General features: G+C 41.5%; 1 pseudogene; it reads left to right on the forward strand.

The window, feature by feature from the left end:
* LOC116555922 overlaps positions 1–14,753 on the forward strand; it is a 48,427-nt pseudogene extending 33,674 nt beyond the window's left edge.
* Positions 14,754–15,089: the final 336 nt, after the last annotated feature.

The raw sequence follows: 15,089 nt of genomic DNA on the forward strand, positions 1-15,089 counted from the left end.
TGGAATGGAGAGAAGAAAAGAAGATCTCTGTGGTGTTGTTGAATTGGTATTGGTAGAACCAATCATAACCCCACCCCCCCAAAAAGTGGGGGGAAAGGGGGACTACCTATTAAAAAAAAAAAAAAAAAAAAAAAAAAAAGCCACGTTTTGCAACATCATCTTTCCCTCTAGTTAGATGATGCCATTTCTATTATAAACCGACTCAGATCTGAGCATTAGAGACATTCATCACTATTGACGTGTTTGTTTGTTTTAGAAATCATGAGTTCATACTGAGACCTCCTGTGCCAATTCAACAACACCACAGAGATCTTCTTTTCTTCTCTCCATTCCATAATTGTACCTCCTTCCTCTCTTCCACAGTGAGAACCCTGGCTTTCTTAAACATAAACATATTTACTCACTTAATCCTACAATAAATATAAAATAGATTCAGAATCGTTACATCCACACCACTGTGAAAAACAAATCTATTAAAGAACTCAGCAAATAACTTAAAACAGAACTACCATTCAACCCAGCAATCCCATTACTGGGTATATACCTAAAGGAATCCAAATTGTCCTACCATAAAGGCACATGCACGTGTGCGTTCATTGCAGCACTGTTCACAACAGCAAAGACATGGAATCACCTAAATGCCCATCAGCAGTAGACGAGATAAAGAAAATGTGGTACATATGCACTATGGAATACTATTGATACAGGAGGGGGGCAGGAAGTGCTGGGCAGAGGAGGGTGTGGTCCCTGGCTAGGGCTTCATCCCCAAACCTGTGCTCAGGGACTCAGGTGAGGACAGGCATTTCTGTTTTTCCGCCCAAAGCTTGCATTTCCCAAGACCACCATGGCCTGCCATGCCCCTGTCCTGTGCCTATAAAATCCCTGAGACCCTAGTGGGCAGAGACACAAGCGGCTGGATGGTGAGAGGACTCAAGGGGAGCATACCAGCAGAAGAGCACACCGACAGACACAGGCAGGTTGGCAGGCCACTGACCTGCAGACTGACGTGGAGCTTGGCCAGGGCGAGGAGGAGGAGAGCCTGGGCTGTTGAACCGCCAGACTCCAGGGGAAAACCATCTCCCTTCCTGCTCCCCCATCTGCTGAGAGCTACTTCCAGTCAACAAACCTTGCCCTGATTCTCCACACCCACATGCAATCAGATTCTTCCAGTACACCAAGGCGAGAACTCCGGGATACAGAAAGGCCTCTGTCCTTGTGATAAGGTGGGGTCTACCTGAACTAACACAAGCCACCTATGGACAGCTAAACTAGCACCCTGTAACGCACACCCACTGGGGCTTTGGCTGTAAACATTCACCCCTACACACCGCCATGGGGTCACAGTCCCACAGCCTGCCCGTCTGCATGCTTCCCTAGAGGTTTGGGCATGGGGGCAGTGATGAAGCGAGCCACTCCCCCACTGCATGCCCTGGGAGGGGGACAAGGGAACTTTTCTCGTTTCACTATGAAGCCATGAATAAAATGAGATCATGTTCTTTGCAGCAACATAGGTGAAGCTAGAGGCCATTATCCTAAGCATGCTAATGCAGAAACAGAAGACCAAATGCTGCATGTTCTCACTTTTAAGTGGGAGCAAAACATTTTGTACACATGGACACATAATCATACAGTTATTTAATCCATCTGGAATTTACCTTCATGTGAAGTGTGGATCCATGTTAATTTTTTTTCATGTCAGAAGCCATGTTCCACCGGGCATGGTGGCTCATGCCTGTAATCCCGGCACTTTGGGAGGCTGAGGTGGTTGGATCATTTGAGATCAGGAGTTCAAGGCCAGCCTGGCCAACATAGTGAAACCCTGTCTCTACTAAAAAAGGGACACAAAAAAAGGGAACAATAGACACTGGGGCCCACTTGAGAGTGCAGGGTGGGAGGAGGGTGAGGATGGAAAATCTACCCATCGGGTGCTATGCTTATTATCTGGGTGATGAAATAATCTGTATAACAAACCCCATGACATGCAATTTAACTATATAACAAACCTGCACATGTACCCTAAACCTAAAATAAAAGTTTTTATAAAAGGTATATAAAACTCTGGAGAGGCAGTAGCAAATTAAAAACAAACAAAAAAGAGATCAGGATTTGTCTGCTATCCCTTCACTCCCCACCTTTACTATGAGGGTTATCGTCAAAGTGTTGAGTCCAAAAGTTCCTCATTAGCCTCCCTGCCTTTTACTGTGGTTATGCTACTAATGTGAAATACACTTGAGTTTTCTGTCTATACTCAGTTTTAAATCCTTACTCCTCCTTTATAATTTTTTAATTTTCTTTTTTTTTTTATTTTTTAGACGGAGTCTTGCTGTCGCCCAAGCTGGAGTGCAGTGGCATGATTTTGGCTCACGCTGTAGCTTCCACCTCCTGGGTTCAAGCAATTTCTCTGAGTAGCTGGGTCTACAGACACACACCACCACGCCTAGCTAATTCTTGTATTTTTAGTAGAGACAGGCTGGTCTTGAACTCCTGGCCTCAACTGATCCTCCTGCCTCAGGCTTCCAAAGTTCTAGGATTATAGGTGTGAGCCACTGCGCATGGCCACTTCTTCTTAATTCCATTTTATCATTTGAATGTGTGGAATATATTCACATACTTTTTTTTTTTTTTTTTTTTTGAGACGGAGTTTCGCTCTTTTTACCCAGGCTGAAGTGCAATGGCGCGATCTCGGCTCACCGCAACCTCCGCCTCCTGGGTTCAGGCAATTCTCCTGCCTCAGCCTCCTGAGTAGCTGGGATTACAGGCACGCGCCACCATGCCCAGCTAATGTTTTGTATTTTTAGTAGAGACGGGGTTTCACCGTGTTGACCAGGATGGTCTCGATCTCTTGACCTCGTGATCCACCTGCCTCGGCCTCCCAAAGTGCTGGGATTACAGGCTTGAGCCACCGCGCCCGGCCTATTCACATACTTTCAAAAGCAAAATCTACCCTCAGAGAAGCATCACTCTTCCTCCTATTCATCCTCCTAATTTCTCTCCTTGTATCTGGTAATCTTATTGTTTTCTGGTTACCCTTCCTGTGTTTCTTTTTGCAAGAAATGAAATAGATACATGCGTATTTCTTGTATTTTTTTTTTTTTGTTACAGAAAAAGTAGCATGCTACCTATACTCTTTAGCATTTTACTTTTTTCACTTAACAATATATCATGGAATCACTCTTCAATGTTGGTATTTATTTAATACTCTAATTATTGTGTGTATTGTATTTACTATGTTTCTCTACCATTTTTAAAACATTTCTTTTGGTATTTAGGAAAGTTGGTTCTATGAGTTTTAATGGGTATCTTTGTTTAAAAGCTTTTCTAGTATCTCTAGTTCACCATTTATAAACTAACTGTATACTTTTAGTTTAAGATGGGATCCTTTTCCAGAATCTTTTTCTATTTTCTCCTTTATCTCTTCTCCTCCCATCATCTTTGTTGCATCATTTCTATCTTGTTCACATACTATTCTTCTACCTTTTCCCCAATTTTTTGTTCTTTATTTTACAACTAAATCTATTAAATGTTCATTATTAGTCTTTTTGCTGAAGTTTCTTCATTGCTCTTTTTGTTAGATGAGAGTCCAGGTAGATTCCTTAGGAAGGGCCTGTGTGCACTAGGAAGGCTGCCTGACTGTGTATAAAATCACTGGTTCTAGCAGTCGTATTAGCATGCACCTGTAGTTCCAGCACTGTGGAGGCTGAGGTGGGAGAATTACTTGAGCCCCAGAGTTTGAGGCTATACTGGGCAACATAGTGAGACTCTCATCTCTAAAGAAACAAAAACAAAAATAATTGAATCTGCCACAAGTCTTTTATTTAACCTGTTAACTGGCTCCTTCAGCTTCCCACAAGACAAGGATTTTGCTGGGACCATCCTGAATGCAAAATAATCTGTCACATCATCAGAACTGTGACAGATTACAAGTTCTACTATTAAGTTCAATATATGGCCACCAAATTTCTAAGCCTAATGTTCTACACAATAATTAATGACAACCAAGTTTTGTGGAAAGGCTTTTCACTTGGGGTAGGGGGAGGAAAACAGTACCAGAGTGTCCAGATCCCATCACAGTACAAAGTTTTGTGTGGAAGCTAAATTTAGATAGGGTTCCCAGAATATAAATAGCTAGGACACTAATTGGGGAATGCCTCTGGGGTGAGGCTACGTGAAAAGAAGCAGCTTTCATGGTTTAAAAAAAGGTTCCAAGGCTTCTTTCCCTTATAACAGCTGACAGTGCATTCCTAGCTCCTTCCAGAACTTACTTGAACAAAAGGTCACTCATCTGTAATCTCTTCAAAGCCTTTGAGGTTTCATAAGAGACTAGAGGGTCAGGACTGGAAGGATCTTAGAAGTAATCTAATCTGCCCTTTTTAAATTAACAGATGAGGAAACTGGTGGAATTAAGTTTGGGGTGAAAGGATAAGTATTTGAATTTTCCATGTGAAAAGTCAGGCTTATTAAAAAATGTTTTGAAAAGTAATTTTGGACTGGGCACGGTGGCTAGTACGTAAAATCCTAGCACTCTGGGAGGCTGGGGCAGGATCACTTGAAGCCAGGAGACCCCATATCTAAACAAACAAAAACAAAAATAAGTAAGTAGTTTTGGCATAAGCATAAGTGTGAGCTACCACGCCCGGCCTGAAAATATTTATTTTTAAGAAAGAACCCTTAACGAATTTGAAGTCCCTATATTTCCCTTTCTGCTTTTTTTTTTTTTTTTTTGAGACAAAGTCTCACTCTGTTGCCCAGGCTGGAGTGCAGTGGCGTGATCTTGGCTCACTACAACCTCTGCCTCCCAGGTTCTCGTGCCTCAGACTCCTGAGTAGCTAGGATTATAGGCACCCGCCACCACGCCTGGCTTATTTTTGTATTTTCAGTAGAGATGGGGTTTCACCATGTTGGCCAGGCTGGCTATATTTCCCTTTCTTATCTTATTCCTCTCCTTCCTAGAGTTAACCATTACAATGGATTTAGTGCCTTGACACTTCCGTTCCATATATATGTATTAATAAATATTTTTAATTTATAGAAATGGTAACATAGTCTATAACATCTTGAAATTTGCTATTTTTTTTTGTTGTGGTAGCAAATAATACCTCAGTAAACTTCCTTGCACATACTTCTGTACATACACGAGAGAGTTTCTTTAACATACATACATAAATCATATATATTAGTTACATATGTTACTATGTACGGGTGTATGTATCTAGAAGTAAAATTCATTGCTGAGTATAGAGCATTTTCAGTGTTATTAGATCTTGTCTGTTTCCTTCCCTAGATAGCACTGTCCCATCTTCATCAACACTTCTTATTAAACTTTTATAAAACTAATTGAGGTGAAAGTTTGTCTTATTGTTTTATGGTGCATCTTGATTAATGGGGAATATTTTTCATGTTTTCTTTTTCTTTTTTTTTGAGTTGCCTGTTTATATCCTTTCCCCATTTTTCTGTTGGGTTATTAGTCTCTTTCTTATTGCCTTTAGGAATTCCTTGAGCTGTGGATATTATTTCTTTGATGGTTTTTATAAACAGTTAATATTTCCCCAGTCTATGGCTCTTTTTTTTCAAACTTTTTAAAATTTAAAATTTTTAATTTTTGTGGGTACCTAGGAGGTATATATATTTATGGGTGGCATGAGGTATTTGGAAACAGGCATGCAATGTGTAATACTAATATCAGGGTAAATAAGGGTATCCATCACTCAACCATTTATCCTTTGTGTTTCAAATATTCCGACTATACTCTTTTAAAATTTATAATTAATTTGTTTTACTATAGTCACCCTGTTGTGCAAGCAAATGCTAGCTCTTATCCTTTCTTTTTTTTTCCTTTTTCTTGAGAAGGATCTCACTCTGTTGCCCAGGCTGGAGTGTAGTGGTGCAATCCTGGCTCACTGTAATCTCTGCCTCCTGGGTTCAAGCGATTCTCATGCCTCAACCTCCTGAGTAGCTGGGATTGCAAGTGTGCACCACCATTCCTAGCTAATTTTTGTGTATTTAGTAGAGATGGGGTTTTTACTGCATTGGCAAGGCTGGTCTCAAACTCCTGACCTTAAGTGATCCACCAGCCTGTGCCTTCCAAAGTGCTGAGATTACAGGTATGAACTACCACACCTGGCCTCTAATTTATTCTTTCTAACTACTTTTTTTGAGGTCTGCACCCCCTCCCCACCCCACCACTACCCTTCCCAGGCTGCAGTAACCATCTTTCTACTCTCTATCTCCATGAATTCAATTGTTTAATTTTTAGCTCCCACAGATAAGTGAGAACAGGTGATGTTTATCGTTCTGTGTCTGACTTACTTCACTTAACATAATGACCTCCAGTTCCATCTCAGCTGTTGCATATGACAGGATGGCAGCCTTTTTTGTAGCTGAATAGTACTCTATTAGCTATAGTACCACATTTCCTTTATCAGCTCATCTGTTGATGGACACTTAGGCTGCTTTGAAATCTTGGCTATTGTGAACAGCACTGAAATAAATATGGGAGAGCAGATGTCTCTCTGATATACTGATTTCCTATCTTTTGGGTATATACCTAGGAGGAGGTTTGCTGGATTATGTGGTAGCTCTAGTTTTTTGAGGGACTTCTAAACTGTTTTTCGTAATGATTGTACTAATTTACATTCCCACCAAGAGTGTACGAGAATTCCCTTTTCTCCACATCCTTGCCAGCATTTGTTATTGTATGGCTTATCTTTTAACTTGGCTTGTAGAGTCCTGCTTTACAGACATTTCACATTTTTATATAGTCAAAAATGGAAACTTTTTATTTGTAACAGGACTGACCTACAACCTGACACCAAGAGAAGGCAAGACCAGTAAATGCCAATCATTCCAGCGATCTTCAGGCTATTGGCAAATAAAGCATTTAGCACAAGTGTTCTTTTAATTGGGACCTGCTGTGAGTAATTAGCATGGCCAGTCCTTATCAGGTGTCCGAGTGCTCTTCTTGCCTTCTGGAAGGGGTTGGGATGAGGAGTCATCTCCTGCTGGCTCCACTCCTCATGGTGTGCCCTTGGTAGAGACCTGGCTTCCTGCCCTACCACTAATCCCATTTAAACCTCAGTCTCCTGATATGTAAAAAAGAATAGTGCTGCTTCACAGAGCTGTTGGATGCAAACTGGAGAGGGGTAAAAATGCTTTGCAAGATAACAGATAAAAGCAAAATACTGTTATTATTAACCTCTGTGGGCTTCATTGTTCATTTGTAGAATAAGAGAGATGGAACAAGGTATGAACAGCCCCTTTCAGCTCTACAATAGCCTGTGATTCTGTGGCTGGGCGTAAAAACAGATCCTCCAAGTAAGATGGGGTAGCAGGTGGCCTCTAGCACTTACGGGGCTCTTGGTAAGGCCACCTCCTGGAAGAAATATTACAAGGCAAGTAAGAGAATGCAATGTCCCTACCTTCCTCTCTTCGTCACTTCTCCCATCCGTCCCCGCTTTCCTTTCATCTGTTTCTCCCTTCTGTCTCCTTCCCCCTTTACTGGCTAACTTCTATTTATTATTTGGATATTCTTTATTTTCTGGTAAGCATCCTCTAGGAGGCTTTTCCTGGTCCATCGAATTTTAGGCGGTGGTGTCCTTCCTGTGTGCTTCCATGGTGTCCTCACCACCTCCACAAGTACACTTACTCAGTTGTTTTAATTGTCCACAATCCTTAATAAAATTTAAGCTTGGGGTATAGGGAGAGCTCATGTCTTGGTCACTGCTGTATCCCTAGAGCCTGTTTTAGTGCTGGGAACATAGCGTGCTCAAATCCTGTTGGATGCAGGAACTATGCTAGGCAGCACTGGTGCAGAGATGAATAAGATATGTTCTTAGCTATGAAGGAATTAAAGGTCTTGAAGAAAGGAGGGTCATACAATCAAGTAACTGCAATGCTGTGTTATAAGAACGAGCAACAAAATCTGTTCAAAAGTACAGCTTGATGGAGAGAGAATTGTTTGGACAGGTCAAAGCCAGCACTGTGAGAAAGAGAGGAGCTGGATTTTCAAAAATGAGCAGGAATGGGCCAGGAACAGTGGCTCAGGCCTGTAATTCTAGCACTTTGGGAGGCCGAGGCTAGATCACCTGAGTTCAGGGGTTCGAGACCAGCCTGGCCAATGTGGCAAACCCCGTCTCTACTAAAAATACAAAAATTAGCCCGGCATGGCCGCCCATGCCTGTAATCCCAGCTACTTGGGAGGCTGAGGCAGGAGAATCACTTGAACCTAGGAGGCAGAGGTTGCAGTGAGCTGAGATTGTGCCACTGTGCTTCAAGCTGAGCAACAGAGCAAGACTCCATCTCAAAAAAAAAAAAAAAAAAAAAAAAAAAAGCAGGAATGAATGTGTCAATCTGAGTAAAGGGCATGCCAGACAGAGAAGCAACTCATTTATTTAATAATTAAAAAATATTTATTGAGCACCTACATTGCTCCAAGTACTGTTGCAGGTGCTGAGGGTGCAACAGACACAAAGAGAATCCGCCCTGGTGGAGCACCCCCTCACCTCCTGCAGATTTCCTCTTTTCGTACTGACCCCTGTCATCCTGGATCTCTGCAGCTTTTCTGAGAATGTTGGTATTTAATACATATGAAGTCCTATAGGGTAGCTGGCATGTCTCTCTTTGATCCAGGAAAACAGGGGCCTGGTTGTTTTTGTGCTAGGGGAGACATGAGAGTTTGTTTCTCAGTGTTTTGATCAAAGGCACACAGCTGTTACACGAGAACACCTTGGAAATGTAATCTGACTGCCCCAAAGCACCAAGTGTCCTCACCATCTGTCTCAGGCCACAGTTTGACTGAGGACTCTCTTTGGCTGAACACCCCTTGTATGGGTCAAATACTAACACTGGCATCCACCAGGGGAAATAATAAAGTAAGTGAAAATTAAAATGGAATAAAGGCTGGAGGAAGCCTCATAAATCGACCCACCCCATTATGCAGAGCTTTGATGGAGAACTCAGCAGAAAGAAATACAGGGTTACATAGAGGAGAAAGATAAGTCATTAATGGGCTCCTTTTATGGCAAAACTGAATTTACTCTTCCAGCAAGTTTTTGACTGATTCATATGGAATGATAGAAAGGAAATGAAGTTCTTTCCCATCTGATTGTGTTCTGCTTACTTACCTAAGTCAATTTGGCATTTTATTTTATTTTTGAGACAGGGTTTCACTCTGTTGCAGAGGCTGGAATGCAGTGGCATGATCTTGGCTCACTGCGACCTCTGCCTCCCAGGCTCAAGCAATTCTTGTGCCTCAGCCTTTGTAGTAGCTGGGATTACAGGCACCTGCCACCACATCTGGCTACTTTTTGTATTTTTAGTAGAGATGGGGTTTCACCACATTGGCAAGGCTGGTCTCGAACTCCTGGCCTCAAGTGATCCACCCATCTCGGCCTCCCAAAGTGTTGGAATTACAGGCGTGAGCCACTGTACCTGGCCAATTTGGCATTTTAAACAAGCCTTCTTCTCCAGGTGAGTGGCTGCAGGGACCAGCATAAGAATTATAACTTTAAAGAGAGAAGGAGGGGGGAAAGAAGGGGAATTGAGAATATATTTTATCATTTAAAAATATTGGATGGGCCAGGCATGGTGGCTCACGCCTATAATCTCTGGGAGGCCAAGGCGGGTGGATCACTGCCTTGGTGAGGAGTTCAAGGCCAGCCTGGCCAACATGATGAAACCCCATCTCTACTAAAAATTAAAAAAAATTAGCAGGACATGGTGGCGGGTGCCTGTAATTCCAATTACTTGGGTGGCTGAGACTGGAGAATCGCTTAAACCTAGGAGGTGGAGGTGGCAGTGACTGGAGATCGTGCCTTTGTACTCCAGCCTGGGTGACAAGAGTGAAACTCCATCTCAGAAAAAAAAAAAATAAAACAAAACAAAACAAAAAACAGAAACAAAACATATTGGATGGAGGTGACAAGATGACCAACAGATACAGCCAGAGAGCATCTCCCAATGAGAGAGACCAAAATATTGAGCAAACCAACATCCTTAGGACAGATCTTTGGAGAGAAAACACTGAGAGTAAGGTGAGGCAGACACTGAGGCTGAAGAGGGAGGAAGCTTGGAACCCTGCACAGGACTGCAGAGCACTGGGACTGGTTCCCAGCCCCGAACAGCTCGTAAGGAAGGGGTGAATGAAGTGATGGGGGGGCAACACACTCTCACCGCCGACCTCTCAAATCTTAGCTACAACAGATCCTATGACCCCCACAGACATTTGAATTGTCAAGGGAAACTGCCTAGAGAGTAGGCAGAAACAGTGCTCCGGGCTGTGCAGAGCCCAGGAGGTTGTGCGCATGGGGCAGCTGCAGCAAAATGTGGCCACAGGCGCCCATCTCACAAGACTCTCCATCTTCCTCTGAGTAGCTCTAACCTTGGCTGGTTGCTGGGCCAGGAGAGAGTAGGGCCATCTCTCCTATGGGACTGGGGCACATCTGTTCTGCATGCTCCTTTGTCCACTAGCACCTCCCAAGACCCCTGCCTGGCTATTCCTGCAAAAGCAGGTACACAGCACGGCCTCTACTGCCCAGCCAGAGTGCTTTCCCCACAGCCTGAGAGCACTCCAGCTCTCCCAGCACAACCAGTGCCCAACCCTGAGGACAAAGCTGTAGGCCAGATCCCAGTGCCCCTGGGTTGCAGCACGTAGCTCAGAAGTGGCAGGCTGAAATCTGTGGCCAGTGATTGAACGGGATAGGAACCCGCACACCCACAACACTCAGAAAAGCAAGAAGCGGGTTCCTGGCAGGTGCAGGTGTGGGGTATGCCTCCTTCCAAAGTGACAGTCTGGGAAAGGTGAGGCCTGTCTGGCAACCAAAGCCTCTGCCTGAAGGAGCCCTGCGGCCCGGAGCACCTAACAAAGGCAACATTGGCATGGTGCCAGTATTAGGAGGGGGCTCCCCTAAGATGGAGGAATGGACCTGGTGAGGAAGTCATCTCTCTCCCCACCCTACCACAGAGCACTGCAGTGAACCCACTAAAATACAAAAGAAGTACCTTGCTAAATAAAAGCGTATCTGTTGGCTATTACTCTTAAGCACCATCTACTAGATGACAGCCCAAGTTACAACACCAAAAATACTCTTCCAATATACATTACCTGTGAAACCCAGGTCAAGAATCTAGCCACAAATAAAGATCTTGCACAGAGCCCTGGCTCTCTGAAAACATTCAGAAATAAAGCCTATTGACTATACTCAATTTATATCACAGTTAAACCCTCAAGGGAAATGAAATACATAAAAACAACATCCAAAAACAGCAAATCCAAAAAGAGGAATGCCAGCCCTCTTAGCTGAAAAAGAATCAGCATAAGAACTCTGACAATACAAAAAGTTACAGCATTCCCTTACCTCCAAACAAGTGTACCAGCTCTCCAGCAATAGTTCCTAACCAGAGTGAAATGACTGAAATGACAGACATAGAATTCAGAATCTGAATGTCAAGGAAGCTCATTAAGGTTCAGGAGAAAGTTGAAACCCAATCCAAGGAATTCAAGGAATCTGGTAAAACAATACAATAGTTGAAAGATGAAGTAGCCATTTTAGGAAAGAACCAAATAGAACTTATGGAATTAAAAAATTCACCACAAGAATTCCATAATAACTTTAGAAACGTTAACAGCAGAACAGACCAAGCTGAAGAATCTCAGAGCATGAAGATCATTTCTTCAAATCAACCAGACAAAAATTTAAAAAAAACAAGAATTTAAGAAAATGAACAAAATGCCCAAGAAATATGGGATATTGTAGAGACCAAACCTATGACTCATTGGCATTCCTGAGAAGGAATAAGAGAGAGTAAACAACTTGGAAAACATATTTGAGGATGTATCCACAAAAATGTCCCCAATATCACTAGAGAGATTGCAAATACAAGAAGTACAGAGAACCACTGTGAGATACTGTACAAGATGACCAGCCCCAAGACACAAGATCAACATGAAAGAAAAAAATCTTAAAGGCAGCTAGAGAGAAGGGTCAGGTCACTTACAAAGGGAACTATCGGGCTAGCAGTGGACCTTTCAGCAGAAACCTTACAATCAGATAGGATTGGGGGCCTAATTTCAGGATCCTTAAAGAAAAGAATTTCCAACCAAGAATTTTGTATCCTGCCAAACTAAGCTTCATAAACAAAGGATAAATAAAGTCCTACTACTAGACCAGAATTGCAAGAGGTCTTTAAGAGGGTGTTAAGCATGGAAAAAAAAAGAATACCTGCTACCACAAAAACACACTTAAGCTGATAGTCCATAAGCACTATAAAACAACTACACAGTGAAGTGTACAAAACAACCAGCTAACAACATGATGACAGTATCAAAATCTCACACATCAATATTAACCTTGAATAATATTACTCTATGCCCACTTAAAAGGCATAGAGTAGCAAGTTAGATAGCATCCAATTATCTTTCATCTTCAAGAGACCCACCTCATATGTAATGACGCCCACAGGCTCAAAGTAAAGGGCTGGAGAAAGATCTATCATGCAAATGGAAAACAAAAGAAAGTAGGAGTCGCTATTCTTACATCAGATGAAACAGACTTTAAACTAACAATAGTCAAGAGGACAAAGAAATACATTACATAATAATAAAGGGTTCAATTGAAAAAGAAGACTTAATTATTCTAAATATGTATGTATCCACCAGTGGAGCACCCAGATTCATAAAACAAGTTCCTGACCTATGAAAAGGCTTGGAGAGCCACACAGTAATAGTGGGAGACTTCAACACCTTACTGACAATGTAGACAAAGCATGTGGCAGAAAACTACAAAAAAATTCTGGACTTAAACTTGACACTCAACCAATTGGACCTAATAGACATCTACAGACTACTCCACCCAACAGCTACGGAACATACATTCTTCTCATCTGCACATGGAACATATTCTAAGTTTGACCATGTGCCGAACCATAAAGCAATTCTCAAAAAATTAAAAAATTTCAAAGTCATACTAAGCACATTTTAGGACCACAGGGCAATAAAAATTGAAATCAATACCAGGAAGATCTCTCAAAACCACACAATTGCATGGATATTAAGCAACTTGGTACTGTATCATTTTTGAGTGTACAATGAAATCAAGACACAAATCAAAAAATTCTTTGAAATCAATAAAAGTAGAGATGCAACATATCAAAATCATTGGGATGCAGCAAAACAGTGTTCAGAGTAAAGTTTATAGGGCCAAACATCTAAGTCAAGAAGCTAGAAAGATCTGAAATTAACAATCTAACATTGCACCTAAATAAACTAGAAAAAAGAAGACAAATCAACCCCAAATCTAGCATAAGAAAAGAAATAACTAAAATCAGAGAACTCAATGACATGGAGATGTGAAAATCCATACAAAAGATCAATGTAGGAGAGCAAGCGCCGGGTATCTCAGGCACACTCCTCGGGCCTCTGGTGCCCCATTCCCAGGCAGCAGCAGCTCTTCCACCCTGCTACAGACGGAGGTGTTGGATCTGGATGAGGACAAGGATGACCTGGAGGTGTTCAGCAATGATGTCTCAATAAGGGATGTGAACTCCTTCAGCTCTATGATGCCAACATCCCCTTTACCAATGATAATCCAAATCAAGTTTGAAGATGAACCAGATTTAAAGGAACTCTTCATCACAGTTGATGAACCTGAAAGTCACGTTACTTCAATAGAAATTTTCATTATGTATAGAATTATTACTAAGACAGCTCATGGGGAATTTGATTCCAGTGAATTTGAAGTTAGGAGATGGTGTCAAGATTTCCTTTGGTTGAAGGGAAAACTTGAAGAAGCACACCCTACTCTAATTATTCCACCATTCCCAGAAAAGTTTATAGAAAAAGGAATGATAGAACGCTTTAATGATGACTTCATTGAGATACTCAGGAAGGCTTTACATAAATTTTTGAACCAAACTGCTGATCATCCAACTTTAACATTTAATGAAAACTTCAATATTTTTCTCACTGCATAAGCTTGGGAACTCTCTTCTCGCAAGAAGCAGGGTCCTGGATTGCTAAGCAGGATGGGGAAAACAGAGTTGTTGCATCTTCAATGAGAGGAATTAAAAACTGCCCAGAGAGGTTGATGGAAATGAATAACTTCATTGAAATATTTAGCCAGAAAACTAATTTGATAGATAAAATACCTCAGAGAATTTACAAGGATGAAAGGGAGTATGTTGATGAAATGAAAGAATATGGTCCAATTCATATTCTGTGGTCAGTGTCAGAAGAGGATCTGGTTGATACTCTAAAAGATGTTACCAGCTCTGTTGACAAATGCTGTAAGGCCACTGAAAAATGGACATCTGGACTCTCAGAGGCCCTGCTTCCTGTTGTACATGGTACATGCTTTATAGCCAAATGTTAATGGGTGTTATGAAAGAAAAGACCAAATACAAGTAGAACTGGATTCCAAAGTTGAAGCTTTGACCTATAAAAAGGCAGATAGTGATCTGCTTACAGAGGGGATTGGAAAACTTGAAGATAAAGTGGAATATGCTGATAATGCCCTGAAAGCATATTGGGAAAGATGGCAGCAAAGTACACAAAATGATATCAAGTTAGCATTTACAGATATGGCTGAGGAAAGTATCCACTATTATGAACAGCACCTTGCCATGTGGGAACCATTCTGTACATCACCAACCTCCATTTGGAAGAAACCTCTGAAGATAAACCTTAATCCCGCTGAGAACTTCTGTTTGATCTTTAGGAGACAGCATTTATCAACTAAAGTTATTCTTTCTGGATCTGCCATGTCCTTTATAAAGTGGATGAAAAATGTTTTATACTACCTGGAAAACCAACAACTTGAAACCTCAGGTATTCTGGTTCATTGACATGAATTTGAAGATATGTCTATTTGTATGGATATACAGATACACACACACACACACACACACACACACACACACACACACACACAGATTTAGCTTGGTTTTAATTATGTTCTTAAATTTGTATGCCAATATAATTGCATATATATTTTTTGTTAAATATTTGACTGTGGAACATGACATTTTAAATATGTTGTAAGCACTCAGTTTTAATAAAAAGTTTAATATGAAAAAAAGATCACTGTAACCAAAAGTTG

The sequence above is a fragment of the Sapajus apella genome, unplaced genomic scaffold (assembly GCF_009761245.1).
Source record: "Sapajus apella isolate SASKATOON/1434 unplaced genomic scaffold, GSC_monkey_1.0 scaffold16, whole genome shotgun sequence".
Lineage (NCBI taxonomy): Eukaryota > Metazoa > Chordata > Mammalia > Primates > Cebidae > Sapajus > Sapajus apella.